The 9,683-nt window shown below is 35.1% G+C and overlaps 2 long non-coding RNA genes across 3 annotated transcripts; one reads left to right on the top strand and one right to left on the bottom strand.

Annotated features, from left to right (window-relative positions):
• Nucleotides 1-1,569: 1,569 nt before the first annotated feature.
• Nucleotides 1,570-7,562, bottom strand: LOC143679354 (uncharacterized). The gene is made up of 2 exons (XR_013173681.1): nucleotides 7,438-7,562; nucleotides 1,570-1,696 (listed from the first exon to the last, which is right to left on the bottom strand). It is a non-coding gene; the product is annotated as an uncharacterized LOC143679354 (long non-coding RNA).
• Nucleotides 7,563-7,636: 74 nt separating this feature from the next.
• On the top strand, nucleotides 7,637-9,299 carry LOC143679353 (uncharacterized). Of its 2 annotated transcripts, none has more exons than XR_013173680.1 (3): nucleotides 7,637-7,844; nucleotides 8,160-8,547; nucleotides 9,186-9,299. It is a non-coding gene; the product is annotated as an uncharacterized LOC143679353 (long non-coding RNA). The 2 variants fall into 2 exon arrangements; XR_013173679.1 differs by having other exon boundaries at nucleotides 8,160-8,556.
• The last annotated feature ends 384 nt before the right edge of the window (nucleotides 9,300-9,683 follow it).

Genomic DNA, 9,683 nt, shown 5'->3' with positions numbered 1-9,683 from the left:
TTACGATTTTCATCAGAACACTTCCTGGTGCTGAATATTTGCAGAAATGCCAAAATTATCATTTAAAATGCCAATTTCAAGACTTCAGGGGTATAAAATGGCAGTAAATTAGCATTATTTTCTTCTGGGTTGACGCCTTTGCAATGATAATAAACCATTTCATCAATTAGTCACATTTAAAAAGTATGGGTGATGTATATTTTGTAAGTTTATACAAGTTATTGTATAAAGGTCCAACATATTAGGCTGTAAGAAGCCAGGGGAAGTAATATATATTTTAAACAGACACTCAGCCTACTTTCATTCCACATTTACTTCAATAATTGAGAGACTCTTAGGCACATTAGGGATGACAACTTGCTTATGAATCTTCAGCTTTCCAAGTTTATCAGACCATGTGAAGGAGTAGGGACCTTGGATGACACTTTCTGGGGCTATAACTTTCTTAGAATTAAGTTGTGAGTCATTTTTGTTACTTACAAAGAACTTCTATAATGTCATTTCTTGGCCTTTACAGATTAATATTTTTATTTCTTCCATGTGTCAGGGTTGTGGACTGGTATATAAAATCAGTTGGAGTTAATTAGTGCTCCCAAACTTGGGGAAAGCCTGTGTAAGTGACCCAGGATTTGAAGGGTATTATGCTAATCACAACTTCTGGACGCTTTTCCTAAGATGTAGAAAATGTGTAGTGAAATGATATAACAGAGTTGCTAAAACATTTTAATAGGCCAGATATAGCCACAACTTATTTGAGAGCAATAAATTACGGATTGTCTAAGGTCAGCATTGTCAAGTATCTCAAGAAAAACATTTCTCTCAGAAAAATAACTCAGTACAGTATAGTTATTTCATATGTTATTGATACATCCCTGCAAAAGCAGTTGTGAAGTACATTTCTATTGCTGTATCTTGTAAAAATAAAGATTTTCAAAGGGCAGAGAAATAGATGAGCACTCCTTTACAAAGGACTAAGTGAGCTGAAAAGTTTCATCACATATGTAGACCTCTCTAAATATTATGTCATTCTTTTTTCTTTTTTTTTTTTAACTTTGCAAAATGGCTTTTAATCATTCATTCAGCAAGTGCTTTACTGCACTTCACATATCAGGTATTCTTTTTGAATTGTTAGGAAAGAAAAAAATCTCTGCCTACATGGCGCTTACATTACAGAACAATATGGCAGAAAAATGCAGAAAAAAATAAGAATAAAATGTACTTATACACATCCATACGAACAAACATAAAATTGTTAAGAAAAATAGAGACTCCTGAGGCAGGTTAATTTTTAAAAGGATGGTCAAGTAAAGCCTCACTGAGAAGAATATACCATTTTAGCAAGGACATGAAATAGGCAGGTGTGAGCCATGTGAATAACTGGTAGAGGAATATTAAGCTGACAGAATAACATGTCCCTGAGATGGACATGTTTCTGGCTTGGATCTGTTGAGGCTTTTCTTTGTGATTGTTGTTTTGATAGAAACGTATCTTTCTATTTAATAATTTAATATTTACAGAAAAAATAAAATTTGAGGTTAACGAAGTTAAAAGATAATTGTGAAATTAGAATAATTTCCAGAAAATTTAATATTGAAATGCTTTTTGCAAAATCTACTATAAATCACAACATTATTTATAAATTTATGTAACAAGATATTTGGTGACTCCATTTCAACCAGCCTCTCAATGGCATCTGCTGAAAGAAAAAAAAAAAAACACATAAAATAAGATACACAGTTCACAGTGACACAGTGACATCAGCAATGAATAATTAGCTATGGATACATGCTATGTTATGAGAATAAATATTTTATTTTTCAAAATATTTTACATTTATTCTTTGTGTATATGTGTGAATGTGAAAGGGAGAGAGAGCGGGGGGGTGGGGTGGGAGCAAGGCCAGTAGACTTGTTTTTGTGACTAATCCAAAGGGTAAGTGTGCAAATAAAGAGCAGGAACCTCAGAACCATTGTTTCATTACATAAAAAGGGATGGCACCTATCTTATAGTTATTTGCTTCTGTTCTTTTCTCTCTTTTTCTTTGTTTTGACTTTCTGGTGCAGTCGGTGTTAAGTTAATCAGCTTGTCAGCTCATAATACAATAGCTTTATTGATCTATCTAATGCATATATATTTTGCATTATTTCAGTACTGTTATATCATTATCTTCCATTCCTACTTCAAATTTTTTTGTCCTCCCACATCCAGCACTAAACCTGAAGCACTTAAAACATGCCTATAGATCGGCACATATTCTTAACCGTATAATAAATGTGCTGTTTTATGTAGGCTCATGCTTATATATTCAAATGCTTTTGAACTTATTATGTGTGTACATATATGTATACATATACAAACCTTTCTTCAAATAATTTTAAAAATATTATCCAAGTTGCCTTATATACAGAAACTTCACTACTTTTGCTGTGGCATAGTATTTTGCAATTGGCCAGTACTACCATATTATATTCATCCACACTTACATTGATAGATTCTAATATTGTCCAGGTCTCTGCTATGGAAACCAATGGAAAAATGACAAGAACTGCACATAGCCACGTAAGTACCTGTGTGAGAATTTCTCTTGGATGTTTTCCAAGGGGAATAGTGCATGATACTAAGAATCCCCAACCTTGCCTATAATATATATGATCTTATTTTCTAAATTTTTATTTAGAAATTAAAAATCAATGATTTTAATACAAAATTAGTCATGAAATGGATTACTTGGTACTTAGTTGTTGTACTATTATTATGATTATCAATTATTTTTTGCATGGGTAGGCTCCGGAAATCGAACCCGGACCTCTGGCACAGCAGGCAAGAATCCTGCCACTGAGCCACCCCATTATTTCTTTAAATACATTTTTCTCCTTATATTATATAGCTCAGTGGTCTTATTCCATATTTCATTACATCATTTATAATCTTACATCTGATTTTTTTTCCTTTTATTCACAATATTTTTCCCTTTTTTTCTAGGAAACTACATATTTTGGTGAAAAAATGGGTGTATTTCTGGAGGAATGTTTTTCTCCTGAATGATTCTTTCTTTTACTTCTGAATTTCTGTTTAAAATTCCTTTCTTTCTTTTCCTTGCTTTTGTATTTTTGTAAAATAATTATGCTGATCTTTTGTATGTCACATATATATATTAAAAGCATTTCATTTGCCAAAGTACAACATGGATACATTTGCTTCCTCTTTGCCCACTTATCTGAGACTGTCCATTATTCTACCCAAGCTGCATTTTGAGTCCTGGACATAGCTGCCCTGTGGTCTTTCATTTTTCATTTTCTAGGGATCAAGTAGAGGGCTCAAGTGGAATACTGCATGGTCATGATTTATAGGACTTGTATCAGCTGAGGTTTTTTTGGTGTAATTTGATTAAAAGCCTGCTCTCATTTTTGACCTCGTCTTTACTCTACCCAGTCACTTTTACTTTTCCCAAGGTAAGACATTTGAACTATTTCCTAAATTCAAACTCACCCATGAAGTTTTCACTCAAAATGTGAAAAACAGCCATAGAGATTAATTTCTGGAGGTAGCCCATCTCTGCACTGAAATTGCTTCCATTTCCCTACTTTGTCAAAACTAGAAAAACTTGCAAATTTTAGTTATAATAATAACGTAAATTTGTAGAGAAAGAAGACTATGTGTCTCAATCCCTCACCTTAGTTCCAACCATTTCCCGACTATTTTTCTTTTTTGCCCTTAACTTATATTAAATCTCATATCACAATATATCCCAATTCCAGATGTGATGCTTCAGTTCATGTGTCAATTTGGCTAGGTTATAGTGTCCACTTTTGTAGTCAAGCAAGCACTGGCCTGATTGTTATTGTGAAGATATTTTGGGGTTTTAAGTCATCAGTAATTTGGTTGCATCTATAGCTGATTATTTATTCAATCAACTAAAGAGGTTACCTTCAACAATGAGAGAAGTCTTATCCAAACAGGTGAAGACCTTAAAAGGAAAACTGATAATAGTGACAATCAGAAGGAAGAATTTCCATCTCTACTTTAGCTAGCTAGCTTCTCCTGGGGAATTCATTAGAAACTTTTATCAGAATTCCCAGCCTGCCCAACCCCACATTTGCATGAGCCAATCCTATAATAAATCTCATATATCTACCTTGATTCTCTTTCCCTGGAGAAAGAAACCTAATACACAAATTGAGTTTTCACAGCTAGAAACCTGTCTTGTAATCATGGATCACATCATGTGACGCACATGCCTAAACCCCTTCAACGGTTTACTATTACTCAGACATTTAAATCCAGAGTTGTCCTGATGACGGTACCATGTACTACATAATGAGATTTCTATTTAAACTCATTTCATTTCACTTTTTTTTCACAGACAATTCATCAGTTATACTAGTCTTTCCTTACTCAAATATATATAGAAAGAGATACTGTTCTGTGTATTTCCTACTTCTGTCAACTATGAACGGGCTTAGAAAAAAAAGACATCCAGGCAATAATGAGCACACATAGAGCCTAAATCTTGTTTTTCAAATACCATTTCCGAATTAAAGGAAGCAATGTTCTTGGATAAATTGTTGAACCTAAGGCTGTGACAAGGAAGATTTGCCTGGACCATTTTTTGGTTCCAGAAAGTAAAGAATTGATCAAATATATGGTCATGTCAAACTACCAGAGGGATCACTGAGAAAGAACTTACAATCGCAAAATCAGGGCCATTTTAAGCAATAAAATCAATAGCTTGTTAATGGATTATGATCCACAGAATAACAAAAACGGATCTATGACTTCAAAGCAACATAAACAAAAACTTACATACATTAAGTAAATGAGAAGAAAAGAGAGCTAGTCCTTACAGGAGAATTCCAATTTATTAATACAGCAAAATGATGGACACAGAAAAAAAAATCACAATTTGATAGGCACCACAGTAATAACTATTGCAGCAAGAGTAATTGAGGAGGCAAAAATATGATAATATGAAAGATATTATCTGTTTCAAAGTGTGGTATATTGAATTAGGCACTCCAGCAAAAACAAACTCAGAAAACCTGTTCACAATCCATTTCTGTGGGTGTGGATTTATTGTAAAAAGGACTTTTTGAACATATTATTTTTAGTTAAGGTGTGGTAAACTGAATGAAGTTAGGCTTTATCCTATTTCTTGAAGCTTTATTTGGAGAAAACCATGTGTCAAAGAAAACATCTGTAAGTCAGTGGAACTTAGACCAAAATGGAGGGGGCATCACCTTGTAATGGGAAAGTCAGGCTCCCAAGGATTGCCAGCTAGCCAGAACGTTTCTGACTCCATTGGGAGGCAACTGTGAACTAAAAATTTCTGTTTTTAAGTCAGTCCATTTCACATTTGTCCTAGCAGCCTGGAAAGTAAAGTACAAAGTATCTTCCCATAAATTTTAATTAATTACACAGGGAAAAAACAGAAACATCGCATAGAGAAATCTGGCATGAACTACCACAATCAAATACTTAAAGTTAATATTACCAATATGGAGACATGTCAGCATCATGCATACCATCATATGAGAGCCTGAGCAGAGAAAACCATCACTTCTGTTATATTTCTGCCAAAATTACACTTCTTCGATCTAAAGATTAGAAGAGACTAAATGTCATGACAACTCAATGTAATGCACTACTATGGAATAGCTTCCAGGTCAGAAAAAAACTATTGGGGTCTATCAGTCAGAGTTCTCTAGGGAAACAGAAACAGCAGGAGATATCTATAAATTTTATAGGATTTTCTAAAAGTGTCTCACATAACAGAGGGCATACATGAACCCAAATTCCATAGGGTGGACTGCAGACTGGCAACTCTGGTGGTTTTCAATGAATTCCTTAGGTAAGCCTGCCTGGCTGAAGTAGAAATGAAAGTTCTCTTTTATGACTGCTGAAGTGATCAATTCTCCTTTTAAAGCCTCCGACTGATTGGATTAAAAGTCTCTCATTGCTGAAGGCACTCTCCTTAGTTCATTGTAGATGTTATCAGCCAGAAATACAATCTGATTCTAGATCATTTAAACCCATGAAATGTTGCATTAACAGTTAGGTCAGTATGACCTTGACCAGACAACTGGGCTCCACTGTGGGGCCAAGTTAACACATGAACATAACCATCAGGTGGGGTAATTGGTACATTTGTATAAGATCCATGAATCAGTAAGCAATATTGTACCAATGTTAACACCAGTCACTTGGTTTTATAACCATACTATTATTATATAAGATGTTATCATTTCGGGAAATCGAATGAATGATATACAGGCTCTTTGAAATTCAGTTTTGCAATTTTAAGTCCAAGATTATTCTTAAAAAAATCATTAAAATGTAAGATTTTATCACTTTTGTGCTTAAAATAATTCATTAACTCCCCACTTCACTCAAAACAAATTCCAAGATTCATAATGTGATTTCAATTCTTTACTGTGGCCACTTTCCTATCTCTGTTCCAACTGTAATGTGCTTCTCATTTCTCACATAACATTCAAAACATGATCACATTGGTCTAAAACCTTTCAATTTGTTATTAACCCCCCCAACTACCCAAAATTCTCTCAAGTTTCCATTCATTATTAGATAAAATAGCAACGTCCTGTCATCACTTACCATTGATTTAACTATACTTTATTTTGCTCTTAATACTTATCATGATTTGATATACTGTTAATGTTTTTCAATAATTTTAGTGTCTTTTTTGTGTGGCAAAAGGAACTAATTGATAATATTCATATGTCTTATCTCACAAAATAAGGTTGCTGCTGGAACATCCAGGCCATCCTGTGATCACCTTCCCAAATCCTCATCGTATAGGTGGGGTTGCATGATTATTTGTGGCCAATTAAATTTAAATATAAGTGTTTCAAGGAAGTCAGTGATGTGCTCTATAGCTATTTCTCATCCCTTGCCTAAATCCCACCCACTTTTATTGGTCCTGCTTGTTTGCCTGCAAATGTTTGCTGTGTTTCCATTTCACAGCCTGGGAGATGCTAGGTCTATCGGAACATCCTGAATGTACCAAAAATCCCAAGCCTGGAAGAAACAGCCCCAGCTGCTTGCCGGAAAGACAAAGTCTGCACAATAGTTGATTGTACCTGCTTTTTCTAGTGGCAGGGCCCCTTACCCCTGCGTGTATAAATATCCAGCCCTTAGGCAGCACAGAGTCTCTTGTCTCCAATTTGAAGTAGGGGACATGAAGCTGCTATCCATCGACCCTGAACTTGAGTAGTTGGTCTCCCAGGAAGTATCAGCTCTAATAGAATTACTTCTCCTCTTTTTGGACCCTTTGTGATATTTAAGTAAATATGTAGACAATCCCTCCTGTGGCTGAGACTTTGTTCTCATGACATAACATGTAGCAACTGCCCCACAAAGTGTCATCTCTCTCTTCCGAGTTAATATTCATGTGTATTTCCCAAGAATCGTTTTTCTTACTTGCCATTGGATGAAGAGGTTCTGAGGACAAAGAAGAGGGCTGAATCATAATATAGAGGGATTATTTCTTCAAAATTGGTCATGAGGAGGGCTATTTGACTAGGAATCTATGCATTCCAGCAAGAATGCATGGATTGTGACACGGTGTTGGATTACAGTTAAGTTTCTGAGAATTCCAAGTTCATATTTTACTCTAGAATTTATTTAACAATAATGAATGTGTTTCTCAGAGTGAGGATTAGTCATGTCATTGTCTTAGTTGGCATCATGAAAGATGAAACCAAGCAAAATTTCTGAAATAACATTCAAGGATGCCAGTAGCCACTGAAATGATAGCTATAAGAAAAGAGATTCAAAAGTGACAAGTTAGCCATGTGCTTTGGTTGCCCTAGACAAAATTCAATAAGGTAATAGAAGAAAGAGATGGGTTCATGTAACAACCAGGCAGTTTGCAAGCAAAAATGAAAGGAATTTCCAAAATTTTAGTACTTGATGAGAGGTAAACATTGGTTTTGGGCTGCAAACATTAAGAGATAAGACCAAGAAAAGCTTTGAGTGGAAACTGCCCTCAGCTTCACAGCAAATATCAGGTTTCCTCCTGTTATTTCAGTGAACCTCAAGTGAGCTATCCCAAGCTTGGGAGAGTGAGAGATAAAAGATAGAGGAAGATAAAAAATATGGTACAATTGATATTTATGCCTAATTGTTTCTCTTGTGTGTAGAATGGGCTACAATCAAATACGTCAGATTTTCTGCTAAGTTTTTTTTCAAGGTATTTTGTTACCGAAGAAATCGTAACTTGACTCAAATATAGAACTTTGACTTTTGGGCATGAAAACAATTCTAAGGCATTTAATTTACAGAGCCTTGAATCTGACTGCAAAACTCGAACAACACTTCGTGATGGCACCCTCTCAAACTTTAACTTCAGATTTTGCCAAGTCCAGGGAAGATAAAACACAAGAGAAAACTGTCTGCTTCTCCAACACAGAGCAAAGAATAAAAACGTGGAGGAGTGTTTCTACCAGAAAGAAGAAACAGCATCTTATCTTAAAAGGAGAGCAGCAATTCCTACAATACCATAAAAATCAGACTTCATCATTGTTCTGAGTAAACACAGTTGAGTGGCACCTAGTCTTTACCTTTCTCAACTTTCTCAAGGTTTTGCTGTTGTTATTTGTTAGTTTTGTTTAATTCTTGTTTTCCTGTCCCAGCTCCACTCCTATATATTCATATAGTTGGGTTGGGATAGACATTCATTTATTTTACTCCATAGTTTTCTTTCCCAAGGGGAGCTACATCCAGATCTTATGGAAAAAAGCCCTCATCACCTGAACTTTGAGTCCCATGCAATGATAAGAGGGCATCTGCGTGAGCATCTTCAGGGAAAGCATAAGGTGTTCTGTGTGTGAGAAGAAGAGGGAAACAGATATTTATTCATTGGAATTATAGATAATTGCAATGATAATTTACCTAACTGCGATTTGATAATTATAATTTACCATACAATTCTTGTTTTCTTTCACATTGTATAATTTTGCTTGGAATCAAATTCCCAGGCAGGAACTACATCTTTCCTTTAGCTCCCCTTGTCCTAGATGGCACTTTGGGACTTGTTATTGACAATGGCACATGAATAAAAGTTATTTGTGCCGTTCTAGGTGAAGTGGCTAAATGATACTATTCCTCATGGTCTCTCTTTCACATGCACCTTCCCTGTGCTTCGTGTGCTTCCCCCGTGTTCTCAGGCACCACACGCATCTTCACGCGCATCTTACACCTTCATATACCTCACGATGGAAGGAACTGTTTGCTGGATTCACCACACGGAAGGCCCCCAAATGAGAAATTATATCTTACAGGATGACATATACAAGAAATAAATTTCTTAAACAATTGAATATGTGATATATATGTTTCAGCAGCTAGCATTAGTTGAACTACACACATCATTCGAATTTAGCTTCATACAAGCTTTCTTCGTTGTTGCTCATTGCTTTATCCACAGCATGTAGAACAACTAGGCCCTAAATGAATAAATGTAATAATGAATGAATAGAGGAAGAATGAAAGGAAGAAAGGAAGGAGTGAAGGAAGAAGAAGACATACATTCAGCTTATTTTCTTATTTGAAAATATTAAAAATAGCAGAAATATACCATCCAACATCAGCATAATTTTGAAAGGATTATAAATTTTATGCCAATATATATTGTCGTATTATAGTAGAAACACAATAACCTTAGA

Source organism: Tamandua tetradactyla, chromosome 4 (genome assembly GCF_023851605.1).
Source record: "Tamandua tetradactyla isolate mTamTet1 chromosome 4, mTamTet1.pri, whole genome shotgun sequence".
NCBI classification, from domain to species: Eukaryota; Metazoa; Chordata; class Mammalia; order Pilosa; family Myrmecophagidae; genus Tamandua; species Tamandua tetradactyla.
This window is presented reverse-complemented; position numbering and strand designations above follow the sequence as displayed.